Source organism: Mobula birostris, chromosome 12 (assembly GCF_030028105.1).
Source record: "Mobula birostris isolate sMobBir1 chromosome 12, sMobBir1.hap1, whole genome shotgun sequence".
Classification (NCBI taxonomy): Eukaryota; Metazoa; Chordata; class Chondrichthyes; order Myliobatiformes; family Myliobatidae; genus Mobula; species Mobula birostris.
In genome coordinates this window covers 58,982,377-58,996,146 of record NC_092381.1, presented here as the reverse complement: position 1 = coordinate 58,996,146, position 13,770 = coordinate 58,982,377, and positions in this window count along the sequence as shown.

Below are 13,770 nucleotides of genomic sequence, written 5' to 3'. Positions count from 1 at the left end.
AAGAAAATAAACATTGTTAACTATAGGGACAAGTTTAGAATGTTGCAGAGAATTGACAAGTGATCAGCATTCTGTATTACCTTCAATGTACCAGTGCCTTTATACAGTGGTGGCAGCACAGCTGGTAAAACTGGTCCTTGGAAGAAGATCTGGAGTAGCTTTGGGCTGAGAAGGATCAGATTTGACTCAAGGGAATCGTGAAGTAGTGAATACCATCATCTCTGAGACAAAAATGCTTGTGTCCCTATACTCACTGCCTATCCCACAGACCAGATTGCTTGGACCACTGACAAACTTTGCAGGCCACTTTGTGTAAGGATTTAATGGTGAAGAGAGGAGAGGGAGGGAAAAAGAAGCATGCTTAACTGTAAAGCAAAGCATTCTTACCAAATGAACCAGTTGGGTATTTTATATCCAAGGAGTAAAATCCTGATGTCCGTGCTATGTTGTTGCACCATTCTTCACGTTCTCCCATATCAAAATAAGTTCTCAAGTGCCTAAAATTCCCTGCTGCACCGGCGAATATGTCCCTTTAAGAGAGTCAGCTGTTTAAAGGAGGGAAGGTTACAGTAAATGGCCTTTCCCCTAGCCACACATAGAATAATTCCCTATTGAGAAAGGTAACAGATAAATAGTGTGGATGACGCTAACTGCACAAGGATATCTTATAAACAAACTTGTGGTGTCAGAAGCAACGAGCAAAAGGCCAATTTTTCATTGCCATCTCCATGCCTGCTTTTAGCCTTTTGAATTTACTTTACAGTGATTCTTCCTGAAAATGCAGAGTGGATGTACCAGGCTATTCACTCAGACACCGCATTCCAGCCCCAGCAATTCCCCACAAGTTTTCTCCTCTCAGCTCGATCAGATTAGCTGCTGACCCTCACTAACCTCAATCATGTGAAACAAGCAATGCACGAAAGGGTCCCATGGATTTGCTCCATTATGACGAAGTATACATTCAAAAAGAAAACAGCAATTAAGCAACGCAGACAACATTGATACCACAGTTGGTAGCCAATGAGTTCAAGGCAGAGCAAAACTGCTGGATTTCACTTACCGAACAAAAACACAGTACTGAAGCAAGTCAGTCTCATTGATACTGCAGGATTATTTCTTCAGCAATTATAAAGGATAATTCTATACATAGATAAATCCCAGTCATTTATAAGAATGTGATGTTAAACATAATTTATATCAAATTATTGCATCATCTCCATTCTGGCCAGTACTTGCACAGTTTTTTAAAAAAATGACATTTTTTAGATCCATGCCAGAGCTTCAAACATGCCTAGTGTCACTGGGTATTTTTCAAACCACACCATGCCTTTCAATTTCAAGCCTTTAATCTAGACTGAGCCTCCTCCATCTTAAATACAGCATGTAAAAGGTTTGTGATGTAGGCTCATCCAAAATTAAATACGTATCAATTTTTAAAACTTGCTGGAGGCAGCTTGTTTGCACTCAGCCTGTATGGTTGGCAGGTTGGCACCTGCCAGAATCAGCTCCATCAAAAAGGTTCAATTTAACCTGATTCTGTAACTACCATGTGTCTCAAGTTGAATTAAATGCACTGGGAAAACTGACAGGCAAAGACATACCAAATGATCTTAAATGGCTCAGAACTTTACATTTAAATTCAGTGCTGAATTAGCATCATGAAAAATGTACGCCACTTTTTTGATCACATTGTTAACTCCCAGCATTTAGAAGTTCAAGCTACAGGGGCAAATCAGATTAACAGATAGACAGAGGATCTTTTGGGAACTGATGGCCACAATCCATTTGGACCTCAGCGTCATGCCTTGGACCTCTGTGCTTTCTTGATCACATGTGCAAGTTCAAAAGGCAGGTGGTTGGAAGCTAGTGCTCAGAACACCCTGCAGTGCCACTGGGTTCGTCATTGCTGAGGAGAATAGCTGGCTGCAAAACACATGCACCCCTTAGTCTTACGCCAGGAACAGCCGTCCCATTCCTTTGAACAGAGTCATTGACGTTGGGGCTCTGAATTATTCCCTCGTGCACTTACTCTTCTTTCTCTCGATTACATGTGACAGACTACAAGTTATATCTACTGCTAAAGTTACAAAACTAATGAAACAACACCATTTACAGAAGCTACAGCATTCTCATGACCGGCTTCATTGAATGCCATATGCCAGTCCATATAAACAGGCTACATAAGCAATCATCTGTCTGTTACTTTACCAATTTTATTTCCATTAGGTCTGTGAGGCAACTACCCTATACTGGCAACAATCTTTGAACAATTTCAGGATGTTGTCACGCTTGAAGATTTTAATGCTGTAATTCCGATTCCACACTCTCAAGGTTAAAGTCAAAGCTGAGTACATTGTCACATGCACACAAGTACATATACGTACAGGTATAATGAAAAACCTGCACGCAGCAGCATCACAGACACGTAGCATCATATAAGCAACATTCACAAGAAAAATATAAATTAAACATAAGTTATACATAATTTTTGTAAGAAACACAATTAAAACAAAATAAAAATGAAAACAAAGGATTCTGACAATGATGTATTAGGCAGAGTCACTGCCCTCTGTAGTTTCTTATGTTCTTGCACTTTTGAATTGCCATACTAGACAATGAGGCAACCAGCCAGGATGCCTTGGCAGTACATCCATAGAAGATTGTCAGCATCTTCAGTGACAAACTAAACCTCATTAACCTCCTAACAGAGTAAGGACACGTGTACTCTCCTTGTGATTGCATCTATGTGCTAGGCTAAGACAGGTCATCTGCTACGTTAGCATCCAGGAATTTAAAGTTGTCGACTCTCTTCACTGCTGATCTCCCGGTGTAGACTGGCACGTTCTTCCTTCTTCACCTTCCTGAAGTCAACAATCAGCTCACTGATTTTGCTGACGCTGAGTGTGAGTTTACTTTTGCGGCACCACTCAACTAGGTAACTCTGCATTCTCTTCAGTAGCTTATCAAAATTCTTCATTTGTGATCCTAAATTTCTATGAATTTTTGTAATTGTATTTATCTTGTTGAAATAACATTTCAGTACAAAGCAATTTTATTTTAGATTATGAAGATACGCAGTCCTCTTTTATTGTCATTTAGTAATGCATGCATTAAGAAATGATCCAATATTTCCTCCGGTGTGATATCACAAAACACAGGACAGACCAAGACTGAAAAAACTGACAAAACCACATAATTATAACATATAGTTACAACATTGCAACAATACCATATCTTGATGAAGAACAGTTCATGAGCATAGTATAAAGTTCAAAGTTTCTCAAATGTCCCACGTCTCACGCAGACGGGAGAAGGAAGAAAACTCTCCCTGCCATACCCGACCACAGTCCGACTCTGAGTCATCCAAAAACTTCGAGCCTCCGATCAGCCCTCCGACACCGAGCACCATCTCTATCCGAACGATTCGACCTCAATCTTGGTCGCCAGCAGCAGGCAAAGCCGGGGATTTTGAGGCCTTCCCTCGGAAGATTCTAGATCGCACAGTAGCAGTGGCAGCGAACCGGCGTTTCAGAAATTTCTCCAGATGTTCCACTGTGTTTTCACGTCTGTCTCCATCAAATCAGAGTTGTCCATGGCCCCTATTTAACAGATACAATATCATTTTCACCGGAAGGCTGCACGCGCACAGCACGCTGCTCTCTCTCCTTCCACCGTTTCACCACTGCACTTTTGGTAGAGATGTTCCCTATCAGTCAAATTCCCAGCAGACAACACTATGACCATCAGAAGAACTTCAACCAAATCTAGTTCTATTTTCCCCTGACATAAACCCAGTCTAGCTTTATAAAACCTTGGTTAGACCTCAGTTGAGTACTGCCTGCAGTTCAGATTCTCATTCTATAGGTAAAATGTGTTAGCAGTGGAGAGGGTGCAGAGGAGCTTCATCAGGATGTTCATCAGATTTTATAAGCTAGTTCTGTTTTCCCAGGAATGCAGAAGTTTAGAGAGGACTTGATCGAGGTATGTTAAATTATGAAGAGTCAGGATAGGGTAGACTGAAGAAAATGCTTCTCCATATCAGAGATAGAGAAAGCTAGAGGACACAGACTATGGATTGGGCGAAAGATTTAGAAGGGATATGAGGGGAACCTTCATCACCCAGAGAATGATAAGCACACGGGAATGTACTGCCTGAAACTGTCTGAAGCTGAGATGCTGACGGCATTTGAGAAGTGTTAGGATAAATGAACTGCCTTGGCATAGGGGGCCATAGACCAAGTGTTAGGAGATGGGATTAATGCAGAGGGATGCCCACTGGTTGACGGGTGGGTCAGGCTGGATATGCTGTTTCCATAGCGTACAGTTCTAAGACTCTATGTCTCTGTGCGATAATATTCACAACTCCTGTTTCTACCAAAATCTGAATCAGAATCCCCTTCATGAAAAAAGTGCTAATCTGCTGCATAATCAAAAGTAAAATAAATGTGACTTGGACAAGGAAGGAATTTCTGGAGGTAGAATAGACTGTTACAGATTGGAAAATAGACATTAGATGAGATCAAACACAAACTGAGTGGCTGCTTAAAAATCTTTAAATTCAATTCACAAGCATCAGGCCAAACTTTCAGACACCTGTCACAAACTTTTTGTCTTATTCCCACTCAATCACTGTCCCCAGCCTTCTACATTTTTCAGTGAATCTCAGTGTAACATAAAGAACAGCCACTCATCTTTTCAGTCTTTCTTTCTCTAAGAATGCTGCCTGACACACTGAGCAGTTTTTAGTAATGATGAGGAAGGGAAATATGCAGAAGGTTAATGAGGGAAACTAACAAAAAGGATTGGAAAAGGTGGTTAAAATTGTCATATCAATGGTCCAGAATTGTGCATGGATAATTCAGATGAGATGATGCCACATATATGGGTGAAGAGTTTTAAAGGAATAGTGAAATTGGGGAGAAATGGGACAACAGTGCAGTCAGAGATATTTTGATGTCACGGAGGATGTACGGGAATGTAGAAAAAGAGAAAAAGCAAATAAGAAAAATATTCATAATTCTCATCTACTAATATATTATGCCATTCTATGTAATCCTTTTGTGTCTTCTGGAAACTGGTTTGATTACATAAAAGATCATAAGACCATAAGACACTGGAACAGAAAGGCCATTTGGCCTATCAAGTCTATTCCACCACTCTATCATGGCTGATTTATTATCCCTCTCAATCCCATTCTCCTGGTTTAACCCTGTAACCTATGATGCCCTTATTGATCAGGAACCTATCAAACTCCACATTAAATATATCCAATGACTTGGCCTACACAGCTGTCATTTCCACAGATCCACCAACCTCTGGCTAAAGAAATTCTGTCTCATCTCTTTTCAAAAGGTAAGTCCTTCTATTCTGAGTCTGTGCCTGTCATGGTCCAATCCGTGAAGTCCGCATTCCAGTTCACGGTCCGCCTTATTCCAGGTTTTCCAGTTTTCCCTTGTCCTGTTGTGTGCCTTAATTGAGGCACATGATTCCCATTTTGGGCTGGACTGTTCCCTTCCCTTCCTTTCCCCTTCCTTCTGTAGACCTTGGCTGAAGCCTCACCTGCTACATTTCGCCTGAAGCCTCGCCTGCTACGCCGTCAGGTTCAACCGCCAGGGCAAGATCGGGGCCTTGCTGTGTCTAGATAAGGAACTGTTGTTCATTATTTGGAACTGTCTCTTTGTGTCCTTGCCTTCGCTAGGTAGGTCCGACCGTTTGCCGTTACCTTGAGTTGTGAACTGTCTCTATGTTCATGCCGTCGCTAGGTAGGTCTGTCCGTTTGCCGTTACCTTGAGTGGAGATCTGTCTCTCAGTGTTCTGTGTATGAGTCCCAGCCCTACGTCCTGCTCCCTAGGAGGGGTCCTGGCTCTGTGTTCCATGTTCCTGTTCTCCCTCGACCAAGGCTCTGCACTCCTGTTCTCCCTCAACCAAGGCTCTGTGTTCCTGTTCTCCCTCGACCAAGGTTCTGCGTTCCTGTCTCCCAAGATTACCAAGGCTCTGTGTTCTGCATTCCTGTCTCCCAAGATTACCAAGGCTCTGTGTTCCACGTTCCTGTCTCCCTAGACCAAGGCTCTGTGTTCCAGTCTCCCAAGTCCAAGTCTTAGCTTTGTGTCCTCATCCAGTTCTGGTCCGGCGTCCTGCCGCCATGTCCAGTCCTGCTGCCTTACCATGTCTTATCCTCGCCTAGATCCAGAGTCCGAGTCTGAGTCAAGACCCAGGTTTTGGATCCCTGTCCAGTCTCTGGCTCGGAGTCCTTGTCCAGGTTCCAAGTTCCTTGTTTCTCGTCCAGGTCCTGCTTTCCTAGCCTAGTCCTAGCCCAGGCCCTGTATCCTTGTCTCGTCCACGGCCTGTGTCCTGTCCAGCGTAGTTTTTTCCCCACTTCCCTTGCTTTCTTGACACATCTAGTCCTGTTCCTAGTACTTCAGTGCCTGTGTCTTGCATTTGGGTCCGCTCCCAGCGCCTACATATGACAGTGCCCTCTGATCCTAGACTCTCCCTCTATAAGAAACATCCTATTCACATCCATTCTATACCAGACTTTCAATATTTAACGAGATTTAACGATATTTAAAACCTCCCTCTGCAACTGGATCTTAGACTTCCTGACTGGGAGACCTCAGTCAGTCTGAATTGGAAGCAGCATCTCCAACGCCATCACACTGAGCAGGGGGGCCCTCCAGGGCTGTGTGCTCAGTCCACTGCTGTTCACTCTGCTGACCCACGACTGTGCAGCAATACACAGCTCGAATCACATCATCAAGTTCGCCGATGACATGACCATGGCGGGTCTCATCAGCAAGAACGACGAGTCAGCATACAGAGAGGGGGTGCAGCGGCTAACGGACTGGTGCAGAACCAACAATCTGTCTCTGAATGTGAACAAAACTAAAGAGATGGTTGCTGACTTCAGGAGGATACAGAGCGACCACTCTCCACTGAACATAGAGATCGTTAAGAGCACCAAATGTCTTGGTGTCCACCTGGTGGAGAATCTCACCTGGTCCCTCAACACCAGCTCCATAGCAAAGAAAGCCCAGCAGCATCTCTACTGTCTGTGAAGGCTGAGAAAAGTCAATCTCCCACCCCCCCACCTCATCACATTCTGCAGAGGCTGTATTAAGAGCATCCTGAGCAGCTGCATCATGGCCTGGTTCAGAAATTGCACCATCTCAGATCGCAAGACCCTGCAACGGATAGTGAGGTCAGCTGAGAAGATCATTGTGGTCTCCCTTCCCACCATCACAGACAATTACACCACACACTGCATCTGCAAAGCAAACAGCATTATGAAGGACCCCATGCACCCCTCATATAAATTATTCTCCCTCCTGCCATCTGGAAAAAGGCACCAAAGCATTCAGGCTCTCACAACTAGACTATGTAATAGTTTCTTCCCCCAAGTCATCAGACTCCTCAATACCCAGAGCCTGGACTGACACCAACCTACTATACCCTCTACTGTGCCTATTGTCTTGTTTATTATTTATTATTATTTAATGTAGTGCCTGCACTGTTTTGTTCACTTTATGCAGTCCTGGATAGGTCTGTAGTCTAGCGTAGTTTTTGTGTTTTTTTCGTATGTAGTTCAGTGTAGTTTTTGTATTGTTTCATTGATCCTGACCCGGATCTGGGCCATACCCTCCAAATATCCGGACCTGCCTCTCGGTTTTTTTGCACTACCTTACTTTCCCTTTTCTATTTTCTATTTATGATATATAATTTAAATTTTTAATATTTACTATTGATTTGTACTCCAGGGAGCATGAAGAGCAGAATCAAATATCGCTGTGATGATTGTACGCTCTAGTATCAATTGTTTGGCGACAATAAAGTATAAAGTAAAGTAAAGTAAAGTACCATGGAAAACGTTGTCTCATTTTTACTATGTTCTGTACCAGCAGTTATGGTTGAAATGACAATAAAAGTGACTTGACTTGACTTGAGATCCCCCCCTCATACTCCTAAAATCTAGTGACTACAGGCCCAGAGCCATAAAATGCTCATCATAAATTAACCCCTTCATTCCTGGGATCATTCACGTGAACCTCCTCTGGACTCTCTCCAATGCCAGCACATCCTTTCTAAGGTAAGGGACCCGAAACTGCTTACAGTACATTAAGTGTGGAGTGACCAGTGCCTTATAAAGCTTCAGCATTACATCTTTGCTTTTATACTCTAGTCTTCTCGAAATTAATGCTAACACTGTTTTTGTCTTCGTTACTACTGATTCAACCTGCAAGTTAACCTTTAGGGATTTCTGCACGAGGACTCCAAAATTCGTTTGCACATCTGGTTTCTGATTGTCCTTTCTGCTTAGAAAATAGTCTATGCCTTTATTCTTTCCACTAAAGTGCATGAAAATACATGTCTCCATCTGCCACTTCTTAGCCCATTGGTCTAAGTCCTTCTGCAGACCTCCTGCTTACTTAACACTACCTGCCCCTATACTGATTTTGGTATTATCTGCAAACTTAGCCACAAAGCCATCAATTTTATCATTCAAATCATTGACATATATTGTGAAAAGAGTGGTCCCAACGCTGACACCTGCGGAATACCACTAGTCACTGGCAGCCAACCAATATAGACCCCCTGTATTCCCACTGTTTGCCCCCTGACAATCAGTCAATTTTTTATTCATGCTGGTATCTTTCCTCTAATAACATGGGCGCTTATCTTGTTTAGCAGCCTCATGTGTGGCACCTTGTCAAAGGCCTTTTGAAAATCCAAGAAAACAACATCCACTCATTCTCCTTTGTTTATCATGCCTGTTATTTCCTCAAAGAATTCCTACAGACTTGTCAGGCAAGATATCCCCTTAAGGAAGCCATGCTGACTTCAGTCTATTTGCATCCAAGTACCCCGAACCTCATCCTTAAGAATGGATTCAAATGTCTTTCAAACCACTGAAGTCTGGCTAACTGACCTATAATTTCCTGTCTTTTGCCTCCCTCACTTCTTAAAGAATGAAATGACACTTACAGTTTTCCAGTTCGCAGTAAGCATACCAGAATCTAGTGATTCTAGAAAGATTACTACGAATGCCTCCACAAACTCTTTAGCTACCTCTTTCGGAACTCTGGGTGTAGTCCCTCTGGTCCAGGTAATTTATCCATCTTTAGACCTTTCAGCTTCTAAAGCATCTTTTCCTTCATAACAGCCACTATTCTCACTTCTGCCCCCGACACTCTCAAATTCCTGGCATACTGCTGGTAACTTGCACGGTGAAGACTGAAACAAAGACCTATTAAGTTCACTCACTATTTCTTTGTAACCCATTACTACCTCTCCAGTGTCATTTTTCAGCTGTCCAACATCTTCACCCCTCATTTACTCTTTATACATCTGAAAAATCTTTTGTATTCTCTTTTATATTATTGGCTAGCGTATGGCTTTTTAAAGTGCCTTCTATTAGTTTTTAAAAGCTTCCCAATACTCTAACTTATCACTATTTTTTTCTATATTATATACCATATATTTTGCTTTTATGCTGCCTTTGACTTCCCTTGACAGCCACTGTTACCTTACCTTCCTTTTAGAATATTTCTTCTTTTTTGGGATGTGTCTATTTTGCGCCTTCCAACTTTCTCCCCGAAACTCCAACCATTGCTGTTCTGTTGTCATCCCTGCTAGTGTCCCCTCCTAATCAACTTTGGCCAGCACCTCTCTTATGCCTCTGGAATTCCTTTTACTCCACTGTAATACTGATACACACAGAATGCTGGAGGAACTCAGCAGGCCAGGCAGCATCTATGGAAAAAAGTACAGTTGACGTTTCAGGCTAAGACCCTCCAGCATTTTGTGTGTGTTGGCTGAATTTCCAACATTTGCAGATTTTCTCTTGTTTGTAATACCGATACATCTGATTTTAACTTCTTCCTTTTAAACTGCAGGGTAAATTCTATCATATTATGATCACTGGCTCCAAAGAGCTCTTTTACCTTAAGCTCCCTAAACAAATTTGGTTCACTACATAATACACAATCCAGAATTTCCATTTCTCTAGTGGGCTCAACCACTCAAGTGACTCTAAAAAGCTATCCTGTGGCTTTCTACAAGTTCCTTCTCTTGGGATCCAGCACCAATCTGATTGAAATCCCACACGACTAACGTAACATTGCCTTTCTTACGTGTCTTTTCTATCTCCTATTGTAATTCACACCCCACATCCGGGTTACCATTCAGAGGCCTGTTTTTAACTCCCGGAGGGGATCAGCGAGTGCTCCCAACAGAGGCCAGACTGTCAGTTATCACTCTCAATGGAGGCCATCAAGGAGCATGCAGAAGGGGTGTGGGGGGGGGGTGGTCAGCGATCGCTCCTATCAGAGGTTACCAGGTCAGCAGCCTGGTTGGTGACATTCGGACTAGGCATGAGTTATGAGTCATGGAAAGGCTATTTGATGTTCTGAAATTTATGTGATTATTGGACTGTACTTTATATTGGTCTCTTTCGGGTATTTTTTTGGTGGTTTCTTTCTTGTGACTGGTGGGTGGGTAATCTGTTAGTTCTTTGTGCGTAAGAGAGGGGGTTGGGGGTTTTGATTCTACTGTTACTGTACTTTTCTGCAAGTGAAGTGGTCGAGGATTGTTATTGTCACCGTTTTTCTCTGTTCAGGGTTTTTGGGGTTTGCAGGTTTTGTTTCTTTTTCTTTTTTGTGTGGGGGAGGGAGTTGATGACTTTTCTTTCATCAACACCTAACTGGTATGTGGCACAGGCAGCAGTCCAGAGATTACTACCTTTGAGGTCCTGCTTTTCAGCTTTCTACCTAGCTCTCTTCAGGACCTCATCCCTTTTTCTGCCTGTGTCATTAGTATCAATATGTACCATGACTTTCAGCTGTTCACCCTCCCTCTTTAGAATGCAGTAGACTCATTTTGAAACATCTCTGACCCAGGCACCTGGGAGGCAACATACCATCGGGGTGTCACTTTCACATTCACAGAATCTCCTGTCTGCTCCTCTTACTAAGGAATCCCCTATCACCATTGTACTCCTCTACTTCTCCCTTTCCTTCCAACCCCCAGAGCCAGACTCAGTGTCAGAGACCCAGTAGCTTTCCCCTGGTAGATTGTTCCCCCGCCCAGCATCCATAGTGGTATACTTATCGTTGAGGAGAATAGCCACAGCGGGACTCTGCACTGGCTGCCGATTTTCTTTCTCTTTTCTGACAGTCACCCAGCCACCTGCCTCTTACAACTTAGGGGTGACTGCCTCTCTGTAGATCCCATCTATCATCTCCTTATTTTTCCTGTTTGTGCTGGGGATCAGCCATCTGCACAAACCAACATGGTTTGTAAGCAGCTGCAGCTGGGTGCAGCTCACGTAGACGTAGTCATCTGGAGGTCTTCCGGAGTTCCCAAGTCTCACACAAAGAATGTACCATTGACCCCGGACCCATTCTCACCACATTCACTTATTCTGATCATAGCTGTAAAGGCTGTGGACTCCTTACATGTGTATCGGTGTCTGGCCCAATCAGTATCCTCTTGTCTCTTCATAGCTTGTGGATCCAGGTGAATAGAAAAGATCCAGTGGAAGGATTTTGAAAACAAGTCCTAGGTATCCAGGCCAATTTATAAAATCAATAAACAACAAAAAACCATGTTAGGTACTCTCATGTTGGTGTTTGTGGAAAATTGCTATGGACGAAGTGATTCCCACATTCCATATACTCCAACAATATCTTCACTTAAAGAAGGATGGGGAGTAACATTCTGCATTCTACAGATGCTATAAGCATGTACTGGTGATACCCAGTTCCTGTTTCTTAATTTACTTAAAGGTGAATGATGCTGGAGATAGAGATAAATTTCAGTCAAAATCTGAGAGCAATTTTTCTGTGTTTCAGGCATCTAAGATATTTTAAAATGCTGTAAATATTTATGAAAATATTTCAATATGTATTAAAATTAAAATAAAGGCATACTAAAGCACAGAGCAATGATTAAAATTTTGATATGAATAATAAAAAAAGTCCTTACCAATCCTGAAATCCTGTTCAAATGAACAGGAGTTTCACTGTTATGGCAGGTCTGACTTGCGTATGATGAGAGATGCATTTCCCCGAGTTACATTGGAAAATCCTAGCAAGACTGGGCTCTATTGCTGGACCTGCAGTGGAATCCAGTGAAGTGGAATGACAGGTACACCATTATCTGTTGCTCAGCATATCCTGACATACACAGGACCGACATAAGTTTATTGTAGACCAGAGGAAGAACACCATGTCTTTCCTTTGGAATTGCCATCCTCGACGATTCCTATTTCACGCTCTCTCACCTCAGTAGTGTTCTGAACAATGGGGCATTGGTTTGACTTGACTCATAATTTTTAATTCAATTTCAAGGTAATTATTACATTCAGTCACATTTTATCTGAATTAAGAAATCTATTCACAAGTATAACGCAACAGGGGAGCTTTTCCAGCAGTAAGGTAGCTAAATGAGGCCATAGGAGTGCCTGGAATGTAGCAATGCAAGTAATATTGATTGCTGTTGACAGCAATGTTTTCATGTGGCAACGTCCCTTGGCACCAGCTGTGAGAGATAGGGGTGTAGTTGAGTAAAAAAAATCCTCTGAAACTCACACCATTCAATGGATTATTCCCTAGTTTTCCTGCTCTGGGTAAAGAAACTCTTTCAGTACTTGCTAATTTAGTAAGGGTGATGCAGGAATTCTGTTTTCTGTGAATGCCCAAGGGGGACATGGTACACAGAATAACTAAGCACAACATAGTTAACTAGAGTCTTGAAAAGAACAGAGAACTACCATGGGCTTTTAACCCTTTGTTAGGATTTCAGATTCTTCATACCAGACATTTATTGTTTGAGTGGACTCCATTCTCCGAATTGTGGATCACCAGCAAACTTTGTAATCATTTGTGCTTAACTCCTTCTGGTTTAGAAATAAATGGGTAGAGTCAGAGTTATAGAAAAGTACAGCACAGAAACAAGCTCCTTGGCCCATCTAGTCTGTGCCAAATCATTTAAGCTGCCTAGCTCCATTGATGTGCTCCTGGACAATAGCCATCCATATACCTCCCATCTATCTACCTATCCAAATTTCTCTTCAGCATTGAAATCGAGTTGCATGCACCACTTGTGCTGACAGCTCGTTCCACACTCTCATGACCCCGAGTGCAGAAATTTCTCCTTGTATTCCCCTTATCCTTTTCACCTCTCACCTTTAACCCATGACCTCTAGTTGTAGTCCCACCTAACCTCAGTGGAAAAAGCCTGTTTCTGTTTACCCTATCTATACCCATCATAATTTTGTATACCTCCAACAAATTTCCCCTCAATCTTTTAAGTTCCAAGGAATAAAGTCCCAACTTATTCAAACTTTCCTTATAACTCAGTTCCTCCGGTTCTGGCAACATCCTTGTAAATTTCCTGAGTACTCTTTCAACCTTTGTTTACATCTTTCCTGTAGGTATGTGACCAAAACTGCACACAACACTCCAAATTAGGGCTCACCAATGTCTTGTACAACTTCAACATAACATTCCATCTCCTCTATTCAGTGCTTTGATTTATGAAGGCCAATGTGCCAAAAGCTTTCTTTATGACAGTCTACATGTTCCGCCACTTTCAATAAATTATGGACCTGTATTCCTAGATCCCTCTGAACTACTGCACTCCTCAGTGCCCTACCATTCACAGTGTAAGGCCTATCCTGGTTGGTCTTACCAAAGTGCAACACCTTGCACTTGTCTACATTAAATTCCATCTGCCATTTTTCACCCCATTTTTCCAGCTAGTCTAGTTCCCGCT